Source organism: Xiphophorus hellerii, chromosome 11 (genome assembly GCF_003331165.1).
Source record: "Xiphophorus hellerii strain 12219 chromosome 11, Xiphophorus_hellerii-4.1, whole genome shotgun sequence".
NCBI classification, from domain to species: domain Eukaryota; kingdom Metazoa; phylum Chordata; class Actinopteri; order Cyprinodontiformes; family Poeciliidae; genus Xiphophorus; species Xiphophorus hellerii.
This window is the reverse complement of record NC_045682.1, coordinates 16,010,797-16,029,549: the sequence shown is the minus strand read 5'-3', so window position 1 is coordinate 16,029,549 and position 18,753 is coordinate 16,010,797.

Here is an 18,753-nt window from a genome sequence, read left to right as displayed (position 1 = left end):
AGAATAAATATGGGCCTGACATGAAAGAATATAAAATTTATATTTAAACTAAAGATTGAATTCCAAGTCAGCCTTTGATTCTTGATAATTCAGTGCAAAATTATTTGTAAACCTTTTATTCTTTTCAGATTTTTTCACTTTACAACCATAAAATTCAATGCATTTTATTGAGTTTTCATGGAATAGACCAATAATGTTGTGTGTGTGATACAAAACTGTTACTACACATTAGTCTAAATATACCATTCTCACAGTGAAACAAGGTGGTGGAAGTATGATGCAGTCCAACTACTTTGTCTGAAGCAGAGAAGTGGGTAAGATTAGGCCTGCATTTTAGATGCATCAGTCAAATTTGACCGGCGTTTGTATCTCTGGTAAAGACACACAATGACATAATGAAACATGGCTGTAGCAGTATTATGTTGTAGAGTCTGCTTTTCTTTATAAAAGTTGTTAAGAGTTGAGGGGAAGATGGCTAAAATTGTATACAAGGTAATCATTTAACAAAATAGACAAACTAATTTATATAGTAAATATGCAAAAACTGTCAAAGACATCCCCAGAATGCACTTCTATTGCAGTAGAAGGTAGTTTTACAAAGTTCTGACTCATTGTGGAAACTCTTTTTCAGATTTCTAATTATAGAAAAAATTGAAAACCAAGCATCTTTATTTTTATACATGGCAATTATGTGCAACAAAATGTTGGTCTATCACACTGAACTCCAATGAAACATTTAAGTTTATGATTGTAATGTGAAAATGCTCAGAGTATGCAGACTCTTGCAAAGCATTGTGCAAGACAGGGTTGAACTTAAACAGAAAGTTCAAGTGTAGGATTGAAGCATGGTTATGGCATTGCTCTTATTTAGATATAAGTTTCTCTATATTGAGGACAATACTTTTTATTCATTTATTAGGCATTTTCATTCTCAGACTCATGAACATAGAATTAAAATAGAGTATTTCTGGGGGACTTTTTTTTATCTTTATACAGATTTTCCAAGTAAATTTGAAGGATATGTATGAAGGGCACCATGTATTAGGCGGTAATTGGATGCTAATGATGACTCCACTAACCTGCACTACAACATCGTAGCGCTCGTTGGTGTCTTTGATTTAAACATTGATTTGATTAGATTTGTAGATACCTTTCACCTCTGCAGAGTATTTCCATAGTGAGATTGTGCCTCGAGTGAGGGTGGAGGAGCCGAGAATGGACATTTCCTAATTAGGGTGAGTAATGAGTCTTGAGCTGGGGCATGTGTGAGTGCACCCCCAGGACAAGGCACCCACCAGACAATGCAAATCCACCCACGGAGCTACAATCATTTAAAGCGGGGGTATTTTTAACAGCACTTACCTCATCGCGCTGCCCGCTGCAAGCCGCATTTAGGCTGTTTAAAACAGAAAACATATGGAGATTACTGGACATGGCCATGATTAAATAAGCTCAACAAATATCCTGCCTTCAGGGGGAGAAAGCACATTATGCCACTTTCAAAGCCATTTAGCAACCGAAATACAAATTCAAACAACAAGCCATGATACACTGTGATTAACCTCCCTTCTCCCAGCCATCTCGGAGCTGTGGATTCACCAACTGAAAGCAGCGGGTAAGATCGCTGACCTGGAATTAATGACAAGTGAGAAAGATAGCAATGAGTGATAAAATGAATGTCACAAAGCCTCAGTCGCAACTTTGTCTATTCGAATACTTTCACACTATTCAGGTTCACCAACAGAATCAAATCTTATCCCTTTTCTAGCCTAACAATCACTAAAGTAAATCTGGAAAATATCCCCGGTGGTCTCTTTAATTGCCAATACCACAAATATGGTTTATAAAAAGACAACTATTTTTTCTGTCTGAGATTAAATTATCCTTTCCTGTTTTAGGTCAGTTGGAAAAAGTACAATTTAAGAACAATGAGACAGGCACTTTTTTTGTATTACTTTCTTCAAATCTTGAAGTTTACATACAGATTGCATGTTTACATGTAAACACGCCTGTGGATGTGTTTTAGAGCCACACCTAAAACACACTGCTTTCTGATGGGAATACATGGAAAATAAAAAAAGTAACCAAGATATCAGGAATAGGATTGGGAATCTCCACAAGTCTGGTTTATTTTGAATTTAGATGGTTGAAGGTGCCACATTGTTCAACCAATTATCCACAAGTACAAGCATCTAAGTAATGTCCAATTATCTTACTTTTAAGGAAGGTTACAATTTCTGGTTCCCAGAGAAGAACTTGTTTTGATAAAAAAAATAAATAAATAAAATGTGTTTCCTCAAAATAACTTTACATTAGGCTAACTGGCAATTACAAGCAGGGACTTGAATCTTGGTAGACATGGTCGGTGGTATTATAAAAATTTAAATGTTTAGCCACAAGATTTGGCCCTATATTCAGTAAAGAAGGAGGGAACATACAAGCCATAGAACACCAGTTTAACTGTGAACAGTACTTGGCAACATAGATGTCATAATGAAGACAGAAGGTCAAGGGGCAATGTTGAAGCAACATCAACCAAGAAGTTTTGGTTTTCTGATACAACTGAGAAACAACTCTAATAAGAGAGGCTGTCATAGAGTTGGGCAGTCCCAGGGTCCGAAATCTCCAAATAAACTCGGATGCTATTGTGAGTTTTTACAGATTATTGTTATGGAGTTGCTCTTGTGATTCAGTGATTCCACCCACTAGCCAATCAGTGACCAACAGTCTCCTGACATCATATTTTCAGCCCAACTCTGCACACTTGGTACTCCAGCAAATTAGACTCTAAAAAAAGGTGCTGGTACCACATAACCCTTAATAGTGGAAAACTCTTAGAACCGTATAGAGCCAAGTCAACCCTCACTGAGTAGGCAGTAGCAGACAAGGGCCAAAAGTGGCTTAAGGCTGACAAAGTCAGCGACCATCACAAAGCCCTCTCTATCAGTCCTATAGAGAAATTATGGGCAGAGCTGAAAAGGTGTGTGTATGAGCGAAGAGGCCTATGAACCTGTTGAGGTTACACAAATTCAGTGAGAAGGACTGAGACAAATTCTAGTAATCTCTTGTGAGAAGCTTGAGGAAGCACACCCACAATGTTTCACCAAAGACATATAGTTTGAAAGGCAATTTTAGCAAATACTAAGGAAATGTATGCAAACTCCTGACTTGCAACGATTCTCTAAAAACTGTCTCTCATTATTATTTTATGGCAATTAAGAAATATTTTTGGCAGTCCAGCTGATCTATAACAGAAAAGGTTTAGCCTGATTTAATGGCAAACAATGAGTCCTAAAGCTATATTAAGTTTTGACAGTATTTGTAAAAATCTTGTTTGAACAGAAATGGATGAACAGGAGATTAAAAAAATATAAATAAATAAAAATAATAATAAAAAAACAAGCCCACCTTGTCCACCTTTCTTCTGGCTTGATGAGCCAGCCTGACCTCCTGTTGTTCACAAATGGGAAAAAAATACATATCACCAGGATTGCCCTTTCTTTTGAACTCAAGCTAAGTGAACTGTCTTTACTTCTCTCTGAAACAAAGATGCTCCTCTTGATAAAAGTTTGATGCACCTGAATACACTCAGAAGTGTGTTGGATAATGTTTAATTTGTACTTTAACATTGATTTAATGTTGGATTCACTTGAGTATATTTTACCTCTCTGTATTGTGTATTGTATGGTGATCATTTCTGTGCACAGATGGACAAATTACAGTAACAAAATTGGCAAAGGCGGTTTGTTTTCCCTTTCGTTTTTTTTTTCGTTTTTTTTTTCCTACTGATCAAAGACTCTCTGCAAACTGGCTGTGTGAAAAAATGAAATCTGTCGGTGGCGTTAGTGTACATAGATTCTCACGACCCCAAGTCTGCTGTTCTGCGGGCGACGATTTTTAGCATGAATCCCAAAGATGATTGGTAGAAACTGTTTACTCGTTTTAGTTCTATTCAACATCCCACTCCCCCCAGACGGAACTGAAATCGACTGAACATTTCATCTTTTTTCCACAGTTCATCTAGTACAAAGACAATTGCCTTGAAAATATGTCTTTGCAAGAGAGAATCTAGTTGTTATCCTAAATGTTGGTATATTTATATAGGATAAAATGCTTGTGATGCCATGTTTTTGTACAGTTTTATGTACATACAAGTGAAGCTTTCTAAAAGTTGAGAAAAGCCGATGGCATATAAAAATTGTAACATGTTTTATTGAGATGTGCACATCTTGCCTTGGTTGGATTGACCTTTGCTGAGTCAGTGTGAATGTGGCCGTTCTATGCCTGCACTGTAGTCATTCACCGGCTCTCACCTCCTGAGGACTTAATCAGTTTTTCTGTTTATTGTGAACAGTGGATTGTCTTCTCTTACCAGTTTGTTAAACTCCTGTGTTCTGCTTTGTTCTCTTTCCGCATGTTGGCAAATTCTCTTGTAATACTGTAAGTCCTCATGAACTTTGTAATAAAATCACTTCAGGGAAAAAAAAAAAAACTAATGTTGTCAGTACTTTCTTTGATTTCTATTATTATTCATCACTTTTGACTCTGTGGTTGCTACATTTTTAAGAGATTTTGCAGCCTTGCAGCTATCTTGAGTTGAAATGTGTCTCGCTCAAGAGCTAATTAAGAAGAACTTGTATTCTTGTCATGCAAGGAACAGCCGCTCATTTCTGATTCAGGGGAGCCCAGAAACAAGTTGTTTGAGGGCTAAAAGTTTCGAGCCTCTGGACTTTAATTCACCACTTCAACAAGTTAAACACCGGGTAAGAGGAACACAATCTCATTATGCTTTTAATTTAATACACAACGTTGTTTTCTATGGCTGTATATTCATGCAAGTCCTTCTCACAAGGGTGATGCTGTCTTGTAATATTAATTCTGAGATATCTATGAATATGAGAACGCTGTCTTCTTCAGTTCAGCTATAATTTAAAATTTAAGCCTTTAGGGTAACACAAGCAAGTGAAGTAAAACATTATACCCTAAAAATTGATACTCATAATCACTTTTGCTTCTACATGACTTTGTGTAATAAACAATGAATGTTTATCCAGTTCATCCAAGGTTTTTTGGGGGGGTTGTTTTGCATTTATGAGATGTCAGGATGGTGGAGGTGTACCGATTCATTCAGACCATTAGACATCACAACACACAGAAGTAGATTTAAGTGAACGAGACGAGATTTTAAGAATATTGTTGATACAGTAATTTTGAATTTTGAGATTGTGTTAAAATGTATGCATAGTCAATGACTGGATCAGTCACTACTGGTGAATGAGGTTGAATCCAAGTTAACATTTGTCATCTTTAACCAACTCCTATCTTAACGTCATAGTGGTTTAAGAAAATGTAATTTTGTGAAACCATTGTCATATTTTCTTTGGGTGGTTTTCAAACAAGTCGACTTTTTATACTAAAATTAAGGGCTTATGCACTGCAGCAGTGCGTTATTTTTAAAAGAATTATGACAATACATAGTCATAAAAATATTTAAATATTATATGTAATGCAATTCAAGAGTACATTGTTGTCTGAAAATATTGAATAACAAAGTTTCCATTTATTTTGGGTTCTGATCTCTGTGTGGGACAGTTGACTCATAAAATATATCAGAATATGACCATTGATCCAATCATATTAATAGTCTGCTGATAGATGTCATTTATTAGTCTCACATATTGTATTTTCTGTTTCCTTAGGTAGATTAGCATTTGAATTTGAACTTAAAATCTGCAGTTTCATAAGTCCCCAAGACAGGTAGAAACTGATGAAAGAGTACAATTTTAAAGCTGAAAATAAAACTTAGGTATGAAATGACTAAAAATTGCAAAGATGCAAAATGATAACATGACAATTTAAAAGTTAGTGAAATAAGAATTGTGAATATCGCTACAATATTTTTGAGATTTGAGGTATTTTGAAACAGCTGCAGTATGCTTTGGTCACTGCCTCATTTTAACTAGTTGCTAGCTTTAGCTACTTTGACCAACACATTTTGACTTATGCTAAATGAAGACAACAAGACTGCAGGAAGTTAGTGAATATCTGCATGTAACATTTCAACAGAACCAGACTTAACAATACGTCTGGGATTATTCCATAAAAGTAAATAAGAATTCATCTTTGTTTCTACAAACAGGGTTTATAAATCCCAAACTGCGTTTTAAAGTATCTGCAATTGCTAAAATATTATCCAAATCAGACTTGACCAGCATGGAAATTTAGAAATCATCAAATCTCCCACCTCAGTTCTGGGAATGCAGAAACAAACTTTTATGGAGTCAAGTCAACTGTTTTCCAGAAGAGGACACACTGAACAGCAAATTTCTACCACGGAAAGCAACTTGAACCCCTAAAGTTTCCATGTAGTCAAAGAAAATGTGTTGTTATGTAGTTTTCCCTTGCATCAGTTTTGCAACATGTTGGTATTTTCTCAGAAGACTTTCAGAAGATGGGTCGTAGTCTGCTGGGAAAAGGATTTTCTTTTTTTTTTTTCATAGGGTTACCTGGTCTAACCAACCACTGTATCTGATGCAAAGATGTAACTTCACAAAATCTCATAGTGTTACTTAAGCAGTAGTGTTTGCGGTTTAAACTGATTAACGTGGCAGAAATTGAATCCCAAATATGCCGTGCTTGGAAAAACCCTCTGACTGATTCCTCAAGCAAAGTTTCTTCCTTATTTTCCAAACGGAGATAACTCTGATCCTGTCTGCTGCAGGCTAAAACTTTAAAAAGAATTCAATCAAATCCTCAAACTCCATGAGGTACCTTCACACAACAGGGAACCCTTTTCCAAAATCAATTAAAATTGTTATGTCCATAGATTTTAAATATTTAGTTCAGATTTTAATTTGAACATCTCCCGATCTAATTGTGTTATAGGTATTTTTATTGTTAATGAAAGAAAGATCTAGAAAAGTTTAACAAATTAATAAATGAAAATGTAGAGATGAAAGGTGGATAAGCCATCAGAGCTGGTATAGGCACAAGGTTCAAAAGCCAGAATCTTTAATGGGTTCTCATTAGTGCACATGGCATGTCTCATCTGTGAAGGCAACATTAATACTGAATGATTTATGCGGGCTTTGCAGCAACATATTTTGCCATCCAGATGACATCTATCTCAAGGATGCCTTCCTTATTCAAGCAATAAAATCTGAAATCACATTTGGCATGTACATCAACATCCTTCTGTAGAAGGTGCCAAACCTGCAAGTTTACTTTTCAGGCATTTCACTCAGAAAAATAAACATTTGGTACCACATGAGATGAAAAATATTGCAAAACAAACTGAACACTTGATCAGCTAAAATCTTGGTTCAGCTAAAAATAGTCAACATTTGCAGTGACTTTCTCAATCAAAACATCCTCCTATAAAAAGTACTACAATTGGGACACTGATGAATGAACCAAATCTCTTGACCTACTCTAGCACAATGGAAACTGAGTTGCAATTGTGAGCTGTTCTTGTTTTTTTTTGTCTGTTTCAATTCAGATTACGTGCATACAAAAATGTCATCTCAAAGCGTTTTAGAAGACAAACAGCTGAAGTTCACATACAAAATACATAGTCGATTGCGTCCGCTCATATAGACACTGTAAAATCACTTACATATATTGCTATTCAATTATCTTCCTTATTCATTACACCAAAATAATTATGTTTTTTGGGGTTTTTTTGCAGGAAAAGTTTCTAATATAAAGCCTGCAGTAGAAGCTCCCTCATGAGGATGGTGCAGTTTTGGCCTCAGGAAGCACAGACTGCTGGAGCTCAATAGCCAGGGGTCTAATGTAGCCTTAGAAAATTGTAGTGTGAATTCAGTTTTATTCTTTTGAAGACTTTGGATGTGTATTTTTTGTAAGTATATATTTTTTTTTTTTTATTTTTCCACTATCATCATTATCTGCACAATGAGCTTCCACTTGGTAGGGAAAGAAAAAAAAAAAAAAAAAAAAAAAACACCAGCTGAAATCTGAGTCCTCCTTCCTACATGTGGCCAAATTCCAACACCCTGTGTTGTGACTTTTTTACACTTATGTTGTTCGGTATATTTGCATAAGTGACTGATTTACAATTATATATTAAGCATAATTTACATGATGATTATTATTAATTGTATTGAACATGATTGTATATAATTACAAAGGTGAAGTGAAATATATTTAAGTGCAAGACATGATTTATTTGAATAGAGGAAGTCTTTTATTTTGAAGAATGCTTAAGGATCTGTTACTGTTTGTCACTATCTTGCTTTGTTGACTTTTGATTGCCATTGGTTACGAACTGCGGTTGCCCGTAATCAGCGGACGCCGTTCCTTTTTCTCTTCAATAAATACTGAACAGAAAGGTTCAGTAAAGGAAATACGAGCCTCCGTCTTGTTTGAAAAGAAGCTTTACTCCGTAACACCCTGTTTTTTAAAAAATATATATATATTTTCAATCTGGGAAAATCAAATTCAAATGTAACTAGCCTAAATATTTTGGATTCAACAGCAGATACAAATGCAACTCAGAGTTTATAATAAAGGAAAAGAAAACAAATAACGTAGAAGCCCTTTAAGTGTACATGCAGCAGTGATTTCAATGTGGAATTCAGGGGCAGGAAAGTATTGGTTTGACAATGATCTTCTCTGTGCTATTGGAGAATAAGCATACCAAACAAACTCAGAGTGTCAATTGCCAAAAGTATCCACCCTCATATCTGGGGTTGGTAATAATGTCTTAAATCTGTTTCATGCTGTCTACAAATAGAGCTTCACAAGTTGGACTTCACCTTATTAAAAATATTGTGACATTTTAGTACTATAAGATCCTGCAAGATCCTTATTAAGCTCTTAGCAATAAGAAATAGGCCTATTTGGATGCCAAGAATTTAAGAAGGGAATTCAAAATGTTTCTAATTATTTAAGCTTTTTTTTCTTTTTTTTTTTTACAAGTTTCAACTAAATGAGACATTTAAATTCCAAATTACTGGTTTTGGACTCCATCTGTTGATCAGGTATCTAAAGAATTTTCAGTTTCTAAGAACAACAAAAGCCGACCCTGTACAAAGCTCTACAAAGCTTCCAAGAAAGGAATGAAAGGACATTTGTGAATAGTCCACAGTCTGAATGTATAAACTTTAAGGAAAGGATTTTTTTTTTTTTTTTTACAATTTTGTTAATAATTTAACCTCTGAATGCTTTTCTAATAAGATGTGGATTACATTTAACTTGTGGTAAAGGGACATGTACCTAACAACATACACTGCATAACCGAACAGGCCAGTATTTTATGTACTTCAAGAGGTCATTTGACAGAACAGTCCCTGACATTACATGTATTTTTTAAGCTCACAGGAGTGACAGAAAGCAGACGTTGTACATGTATTAGCTAGTATCGTCACTTTCAAATGCATCACTTTTGGGGGTGTTAGGAGTAGCATCAGTGAGTTGTTAGTGGTTCACCTCTGCATGTGTGAAAATATGTTTAGAAGCACAGAATCTTTATCACATTCTGCTCCAGGCCAACAGCTGTTTCTGAGCAGCATGCAGAAGCATAAATACCAATTATTACAGACTTGTGGGTATTTTTTTCTTCTCCCTTCAACAGTGTGACGTTGCATTAAGTTGTGTGATCCACAAATGTTGGTGAGTGATGCCAGCCTACTCCTAATACAAAACCCCCTACATGTTTTATTCATGTCCTCCGCCAGAAAAAGAGTTCTAGAAATTCTATTTATTTGCTGTTTTTCCAAAGTTACTGAAAATAGCTAAATGCGAACCAACAAAGAACTCAACGTAGGGGAAGACAGAATCATAAATTCCATAATAGCCACATAATATTGGCTTAAACGATCAAGCAGATACCCATGGCTGCTTATCAGCTGAGCCGGCCACACTGCCCATAATACCTACCCTGGAAATAAAGGCCCTCTTCCGCTGTATAATCTACACTCATTTATAGCTGCTGGTGAACACTGAGGCTCAGTCTGTGCGTTGCTTTGCTAAATAAAGATGTCACTGAAATCAGTGATTGTCTGCTTTCTTCTCTTGCATTATCTCGGTGAACATTGGCAAACAATATGGCTACACAAAATGGCTCATCAAATTTAATTGAATTTCAGATGTGAAGGATCACAGTTTTCTCTTGGAAATAATTAAACTGCAAATATACAGCAAACCATTAGCTTTGACATTACTGAAGTTCCAATCCAGCAGCAAGTAAACCGCAAACAGGCAAAACACATCAAAGCACACAAGGACAGTGAGTGTACTCACTCATTTGCTTTGAATTCTTTACTTGGTTTCTGAATGTAGATGTTCAGCTTTTTTTTTTTTTGTCTAAACATATTCAAAATGCGCTGCTTCTCTCGACAGGCTACAGCTATCCTTCAAACTTACAGTAGGTTATTTAAAAATAAAAGCAGCAAAATGATGAAAATATTGTGTTCCAAAGAAATAAAAAGAGCCTTCTGAGAGTTAGCTGGAATTCAGTGTAATATAAAATCTTACACAGGTTGGCATGTTGGTTTTATGTCTTGAATAAAAATCCTACAAAAAAAATAAAAGGAAGTCTCTATAGTTTTCCATACCAAGGTTGTAAAATGTCATTATGTAACTGACTTTTGTGCTGTTTCTGTCAACACATGTAATGTAGGTTTTAAATCTCAATTGGCTTTTTGTAGTAATACAAAATAATAATAATTTTTCAATATTATTATTGAGTGCCTTGCAATTCATCATTACACAGTCTATATATCTATATATACGTATATGTCTATATATATAGGATGAAACAACTTTAGTTATTGATTCGAAGCATTTTCCCAACATACTGGTCAGACCTTGTTTTGATATTTTAAAAATGAAAAATAATTTCACATTGCTCATTTCTACATTCAACATAAATGTTCATAATAACCATACAGGATTGCATAGTCAAGGTTCGATTTAAGTAAAGAGGGATGATTTTTTTTTCTAAATATGAATTGTTGTAATGTCCACAATGCATGCTGCACACATGCTGCAAAACTCTAACAAAGGCAAAATGGTCATTTAAACATATAGCAAAGCTTAGGTATCCAGGCCTCCTGAGGATGCAGTGTTCTGGGGTATTGTGCATGGACTCTTGCTCCTGTCAGCCTTATTAGAGACCCTTAGTGCAGGCTGGGAAAGAGGGATGTGCATCACAGACAACAATGCTCAGTGGTTATGTGGGGGATGGGTTGGCTGAAATCTTGCTCATATTATAGACTTACAGTTAAATGTTGTGATTTTAGGAATTAGTATTTAAGTTTCTCCTTTTGAGAGAGGTTCTATTAAACACATCCAGGTAAACCATGTAGGATATAAGTTCACTCCTTGTGCTTTGGTGTGTGAAGGCTGATTCCTGCCACTGCCCTCCAGTCTGATGGGCTTGTTGCTTTAATAGTAAAACCACATGTCAAGGTAAGCAATCCTTGATCAAAATTTGCCAGGGTGGGATTCCCCTTATTGTTTTAGAAAATATGGAAGGACCAGATGACAGAGTGTTGTTGTGAATAACTAGAGTCACTTGACAACAACTGAAACATCTCACTATCGATTACAGTCTGAAAATAATGTAAAACATTAACACCCTGGCAAAGTGTCTCTTCAAGTTGGCAAGCCAACTTCAAGTTGCCTCAGGCTGTGGCTCTGTGGTATTACTCATAAAAAATCTCTATTAAATCAGAAAAGCCCAAACAACTGTTACACAAGCTACAATCTAAGCAGAGATAATCTAATCATCCAACTTTGGGAAGGAGGTAGAATATGTCCAAGATGTTGAATAGGTTCAATTCTTCCTTGGAAGGCTGCCTTCCTTTTAGCTCCTTCCCAAAATATTTGCATGAATACCTCTTTGAGTTTATCTGCTCTGATGCCGCGGTTTAGCTTGGTGCTAATTTTAGCTGCGCTTGTATCCCAGGGAGTGAGGGAAAGCCAATATCATCAATACTACGTAACCTTACAGCTGGACAGGGACAGCTTTGACAGCGACCGCAGCTCTTGCAGCCTCCATGCAGGAGCTCAATTGCAGTGGGGAACTGACTTGGGGATTCAGCCTTTTCCCTAAATTTCACTGTCAAAAATAAAGAAGGGTAATGGTCAGTGGGGAAAATATTGAAGGCCAAAATGTATTTGTTACTAAAACTTTAGTGTGTGGTGGTAGTGTCTCAATTGTTTGTTTGTGTTTGTCTTTCTTTTTTGTATGAGACTAAACATTTCTGGTTTTAGGTCACTTCGGTTTTATGTTCTAAATGCCAGAATAATGAAAGGAAGACATATTTTGATTAGAAAAACGTTCTACTAAATGGAGACACTTCTGTGAATATTTTAAGGCAAGACCTTCAACACAGATTTCTTGCTTGACATCAAGAAAAAAATCTAATAAAATCCAACAACATGTTAATGGGAAGTATCCATATCAACCACAGAACAAAGGCACTGACCTCTTTTACTCCTGATAAGAGAGCGTCATTATCATTTGGTCAACTCCTACACTCAAAAAGTAAAAAAAAAAAAAAGATCCTTAAGAGATTATATGTTTCATAACCTTGGCCTTCAAAAGTTTTGGGTAACCTAACTGACCTAAAATAGGAAATGTGTAGTCTGATTTACTGCCAGACAGTGAGACAAATATGTTTTTTTAGTATATGTGAATATCTGGTATCAGCTGTATTTCTCCACAGTATGAGCTACTTGCACATTATTGCAATATAAGAAACTATTCATTTGTAGGTTTTTATGCAGTGTAGTCACCGAGCCTCTCAGCATTGTCCTGCATGTTGGCTTTCTGTCCATCAATTATTAATGCCTATATGGTCTGCTGAAGACAATCTACCTTGAAGGATGTGCTGTCTCAGTATTATGGTTATTATCTGCTTTTTGACTCATGGAAGTGTTTTGTTATTCATGGGAGTCACCTAGAAACGGGACGGGAGAGTTCTGGGATCATGTTGTAATTGACAACCCTATAAAGATGAAGCCAGGAAGATGATAAATTGAAGACATTAAATTGAATCAATAACTGTATATATATATTATGAACAGTCGGAGTTACAATTCAATTCTAAAGATCATTTTCACTTAACAATGTAGTTGGCTGGCATCGGCTGAACATGGTTTCATCTTGTTTGATGTTAAAACAGGTAAAAAAAATCAATCTATGCCTTGTCAGTGAGTCTTACAAATTCAGTACAGTCTTAGTAGGAACAATATTGCCTCGATGGATGTGAATTTAATTTTTTGTTATTTAGAGTTTACTCAAAGTTACTGAATAACTGAAATTGTAGTAGATAAGTAGATATCAATAAGCTTTTGTTTTTCCCATTGCACACACTTGTTTTTTCTTTTTAAATTAAAAATAGGTTTTTATTCTCACTTGCTTGTATAATAAGCATTTTTCTCTGCAGAACTTAACAATTATTTGCACAGGCGAAATAATGGATAACAGAAGGTCATAATGTTTGCCTATTAGGGAAGGCTTCCCTTAATCAATTGGGATTTTGCATCATTCCCTTAAGCAAAGTTTTGCTTTATTTCATTTGTAACTAACCGTTGGGCTAATGCAACACATTGGCTACACTCTACCAATTTTATCTTGCATTTCCTGTAGGGCATTGTGTGTCCTACTTGGAACATATGACACACATGGATGCATAGAGTGGGCAAAAGAGGGAGAACAATTTCCTCATAGATGAACAAAACTGAACCTGACCTGAGGACTTCTAGACACATCCTCGCACAAATAAACATGTAAACGTGTGAAAGGCCTTAAACCCAACCTTTTATTGGAGTAGCATAATGTCACATGGGAAAATGTAGAAAAAAAATTAAAATAAAAAATTTAATTGGGCTATATGGTGTGAGAGGAAAATTACAACACTATGTGGTGAGAGGAAATTCTGTGTTAATTTGTGAGACTTGTCAATATCTGTAAATAAGATATTTTCTTTTTTGTTTGTTTTTTTTTAAGATTAGATAAACTTTAGTGTCCCCAAGGGGCTATTTACTTTGCAGTCAGCAAGAACAATTGCAGACAAATACATAATAATAGTACACCAACATCGACATAGCATCATATAGCAACAGAATTTATTTGTGCTTATCTCAAATTATTATGGAGGCAGACACTAATGGGGATAAATTAGCATTTATACCTTTTTGTGTTACATTAAATCGCAATGTATATGACCAGAAGGTGACGAAGAGGGCGATTTGGGTCAGTAAGAACACCTTTAGCTTTTTCTGTGACTCTGGTATTGAAGAGCTGGACAAACTCTAGCAGACCTGTCGCTATTGTTTTACAACACATCATTACAATTCTGCTTAGTCTGTACTTTTCTTTTTTTTTTTAGGGTAATCAATTCAAACTAACAAATTAAAGCAAATGTCAAAACTCCCTGGATAAAACAAGAGTAATAAAGAAAGAACCAAAGATTCTCCGGACCTTGAATAAAAAAAGGGTTTAAAGCTACTTTGAGTGTGACAAATAACGCTCGATAAAAAAAAAAGTTCTGCCAGTCACCAGTGAGGAAATTGTGAGAAGGTTTCCAAAATAAATCCAAAGCTTACTGTGAGAAAACTGCAAAAATCGCCAGGTCACAAAGTCCCCATAACAGCCATTACACACTCTGTACTTGCCACCTAGTTATTTGGATGGCAAGCCAGGAAAAAGTCTTTTGTGCCCACAGATCACAACTGTAAAAAGGTGCAGGTCTGGTATGAACCAAATGATATAAAATGTGGAAAAGCACTGAAATCCATCTGTGAAGTATTGTGAAAGATCTGTTCTGCTGTGGGATAATTGAAGCTTTTTAAGAGCTTAACTTTTTATTTTTATTTTTTGATAGTTTCAGTTAATTTGCCCCTTTTAACACGTGGTTTTCATCTGCTGTAGATAGCGTTTTAGGACCTTACAGTTTTTCTTTTGCTCGCTACTGGTCAACTTCTCTCATCATTTAAGCACATATTGGACAGTATTGTTTTATGGTCAGGAAGAAATAAAATCTAGAGAAAATGAGTAGAGGAGTTGAATTGACAGATGGTACTATCATTCATGACTACTTAGGACAAGAAAGCCAGTAAGATATATTTTTGAACACTAGTATGGTGTGGTTCTTCCAATCAAAGTTGGATACAAAAAGCAGGTTAAACTTTTACAAAAAACAGTCATTGGAAATTAGCCACACATCTCAGATAAGTGCCTCTCCGCTTTTCACTCCATTTTTTTTAAATACAATTTTTCCCCAATAATTCTCGGATCTAAGAGTTTGAACATTCAACCAATTACTGTAGAACACACCTAGGCATTTTAGGGTTAGTAAACTCATCCAGCGCCATAGAAGTCGGACTTACAACCAGTGTTTATTTTGTCCACTAATTTGAATACACCTTTTGTTTGAAAAGGCCTTTTATGGTCTTATGAGGATTTTTTTAAATTATTATTATTTACGTAAGGCTGGAAATAGTCTTCCAGCAATGTAGCAGAAAGTTTGATACAGGATGTCCATCTTTTTAATAAAACATGGACATAAGTAGTTATTCAGTAATGTAAAAGTGGTGTGGTAAGTTTGCAGGAAACAATTATTGATCTCAGGAATTCTAAATTGAATTTAAATAATCAAACCAGACATGAAGGAAGCATAATAAGGCACACATTTTTGATTGCTTTTGTGAAAAGTACAGTATTTATGTTGAAAAAAACTTGAAATTTATGTTGTTGGTATGGATTGCATGTTTTATTGCAATGCCTAGTACCCCTAGAAGATCATAATTTGATTTATAGTTTATTATCAAATATATACTTATAAAATTGTGCTCAGCCAGTGGCCTGGTAACAATGGCCCACTGGGAAAAAATATAAAAATATTGCTTACTTTTGCCATAGAACAAAGTCACTGAGACCTTGTGTCATGCTGTAACAACCACTCATATAAAACGGAAGCAGCAAACCAAAGTCAGATGTAGCTAACAGTGGAGAGGAAACACAGAGCATGAACCCAAGATAAGGCTTGTGATTTTGAGTCAGCGATAGATCATTCAATGTATGCTTTTTCTAGGGAAGCTTTCAGTATTCTAGTTTTGTTTAAACCTGTAGAAAAGTCTGGATGATGCTTGGGGGAGAAGGTGTGAGGGGTAAATGTTTCAGGAAAAGTGGGGGTGTTACAACACCCACAGTCCCTTAAGCTGCAATGCTCTAGGGAGATATATATCAGTAAGAAAACCGGGACAAAAAATAAAATAAAATCTTGCTTCTTTGTTTCAACCTTAAGACAGACAGACATCAAAGCTCCATCCCAGCAGAGTTGCTTTCAAGACATGGTGCTTGTGTACATCAGAAATAGCCTACACAAGCCTTTGCTTTTAAGGAAAATTGTTCCTCTGGTGAATTGTAGAGGACTTACTCCACAGGTTTGCATACATTTTTCAACTGTGTAATAGCTTCACAATTGTATCTATTATTTTACAGCTATTCAGCGCGAAGCTGCAGGGAAACACAGCTTTCCTGTATCCTCTTCCTCAAGATGAAACCCCACACTCTGTTGCCACTGCTGTTGCCTTGGAAACTTGGTCACTCTTGCTCTTTTACCCACACTCTTCATCGCTTGCTTCATTAAGTGCGTTGCTGCTGGCAATTAGAATAAAACTGGCGGCAGGGCTGGATGTCTCGAAATGCAGTCTCCAATTAAATACTTTCACACAGCAATGTTTCTTCTAGCTACATGTGCAGTCTAATATAATAAACCGTGCACCTGGGACCTGCATGATTCTAAAAGACAGCACTATGGTTACTGTAACAATAAATGTCTCCAAAACCTGTGTCTACTATTAGAAAAAAGAAAAAAAAAACAGGATTGAAGCAAGGATTGGATTTTGCTTGGTTATGTATGACGTGTTCTTTGAAGAGTGCTTTGTGTTAAGGTAAGCAAAGCAAAGTTGCAGAAACTATTTTTATCTTAGCACCAAAGAAGGGCACCTGAATGACGAGCCTAGCAATGCAGCTAAATCTACACTGTATGTAAAAAAATAACTTTTCTCTTCAATTCATAAATGAATCTGATTAAGTCTTTTCTGTTTTAGGAAATGTAGAATTACCAACATTGTTTCTATTTGATAAATGACAGAATCATCAAAAAAGATGATTTCTTCAGTTCTTCCATAATGTCTTCCACTGAATTCATAAGTTTCCATACCTTTAGTGCTTGCCTTCGCGCTGAATAACGTTTTGGGCTATCCATCCACATCGTTTCTTATTTATGTATTTTTTACTTTATCCTTTTCAAATGTAGGTGTGCTCAATAGTTTGAAATTTACAGTAATCCTAACTGCACTAAAAAATAAACGCTTACTCTGAATTAATGACAGCCAATAAAATAAATAATGTTATTTTATGCAGTGTATGTATAGATTTGGTTTCAACTATCTACACTTAAGCTGTTCTGCTCTGTAAATTTATACAGAGAAAAGTATCATTTCAACTCCTCAACTCAAGGTTGTATATATGATTAATAACTGAAATATCACTGACATAAAGTGGGCTTTCATTCTTCGGCTTTCTGAGACGTTTCATTTTATATCTCTTCCCATGATTTGTTTTACTTCAGCGAGATATGTGAGCTGGCTATTTCTGACGTTAAATTCCTGCAGTAAAATGAAATGGTCATCATTATGTGACGTTTGCTCTGAACGTGGGGTACTCCAGTGAAGCGGGCCCATTAGGCTCATGTAAAATATCATAAATTATTTAATCTTGCCCAGCAGCTGGCCTTACATATATGTTGCTAAAAATAGAGAAAAACACACCGTGTAGCGGACACTGAAAGTGGCCATTGTGTCATCCTTATAGTTTTCACAACAATCACTTATTGCTCTATTGCTTCCCAAATCAGCTCGCTCTTTATGAAATCAGATTTGTATCAACATAATAAAACAGAGATGTACACAGGGGGGAGCTATAATGATAAACTAAACAAACTGCTGGTTTACTTCAATCAGAGGGGGACTCCTCATTTTTCACAGACCACCACTTTAAAATGTCCAATGTCCTACTCAGATTTAAATGAACATCCTCCACTGGACAAAAAAAAGAAGAAAAAAATTTAAAATAGGAACATAGCAAAAATCAGTGTGATATTATTAATGTTAGTAATTTGTGTTATTGACTTCAGTTCATAGGAGGGAATTGTTCAATTAGGACAACATTAGTCTAATAATTACAAAGTGAAAGCTAATGCTATGTTCAGTTTTCATACTTTATAGAAGGGACTGGTTAAACAAATGTAGCAGAGTACAGAGGATAATCAGTGCATTCATTTTTTATTTTATTTTTTTATTTTAAGGAAATTTAAATAAATCAGCCTAATGTTAGTAGAATATATATCCTTCCTTCCAGTTGCAAATAAAAACTTTTTATACCTGTCTTTTACACAAACGGTGTTAGGCTCACTTACTTGCACCTACGCCAAGATAGTGTGATCATAAAGACAGTAAAGAAAGGCTAAGAAGCTGTATTAATTTCTATTTTAGGTGTCTTTGCAGTCGTGATGTTAAAGGTTTTTTTTTTTTCTTTGCTGCACATGTTTAATAATTCATTTGATTTTGGCATTTTCAGATTAGATATTAATATTTATTGAGTGAGAGGGAAGGTACAGACTGGACAGTTCATCAGGACAAGCATGCATTGTTGGACAGCCAGAATACCCAGAGAGAGGACTCAAACTTTGTGCAGAAAAACCTCAGGCAAGG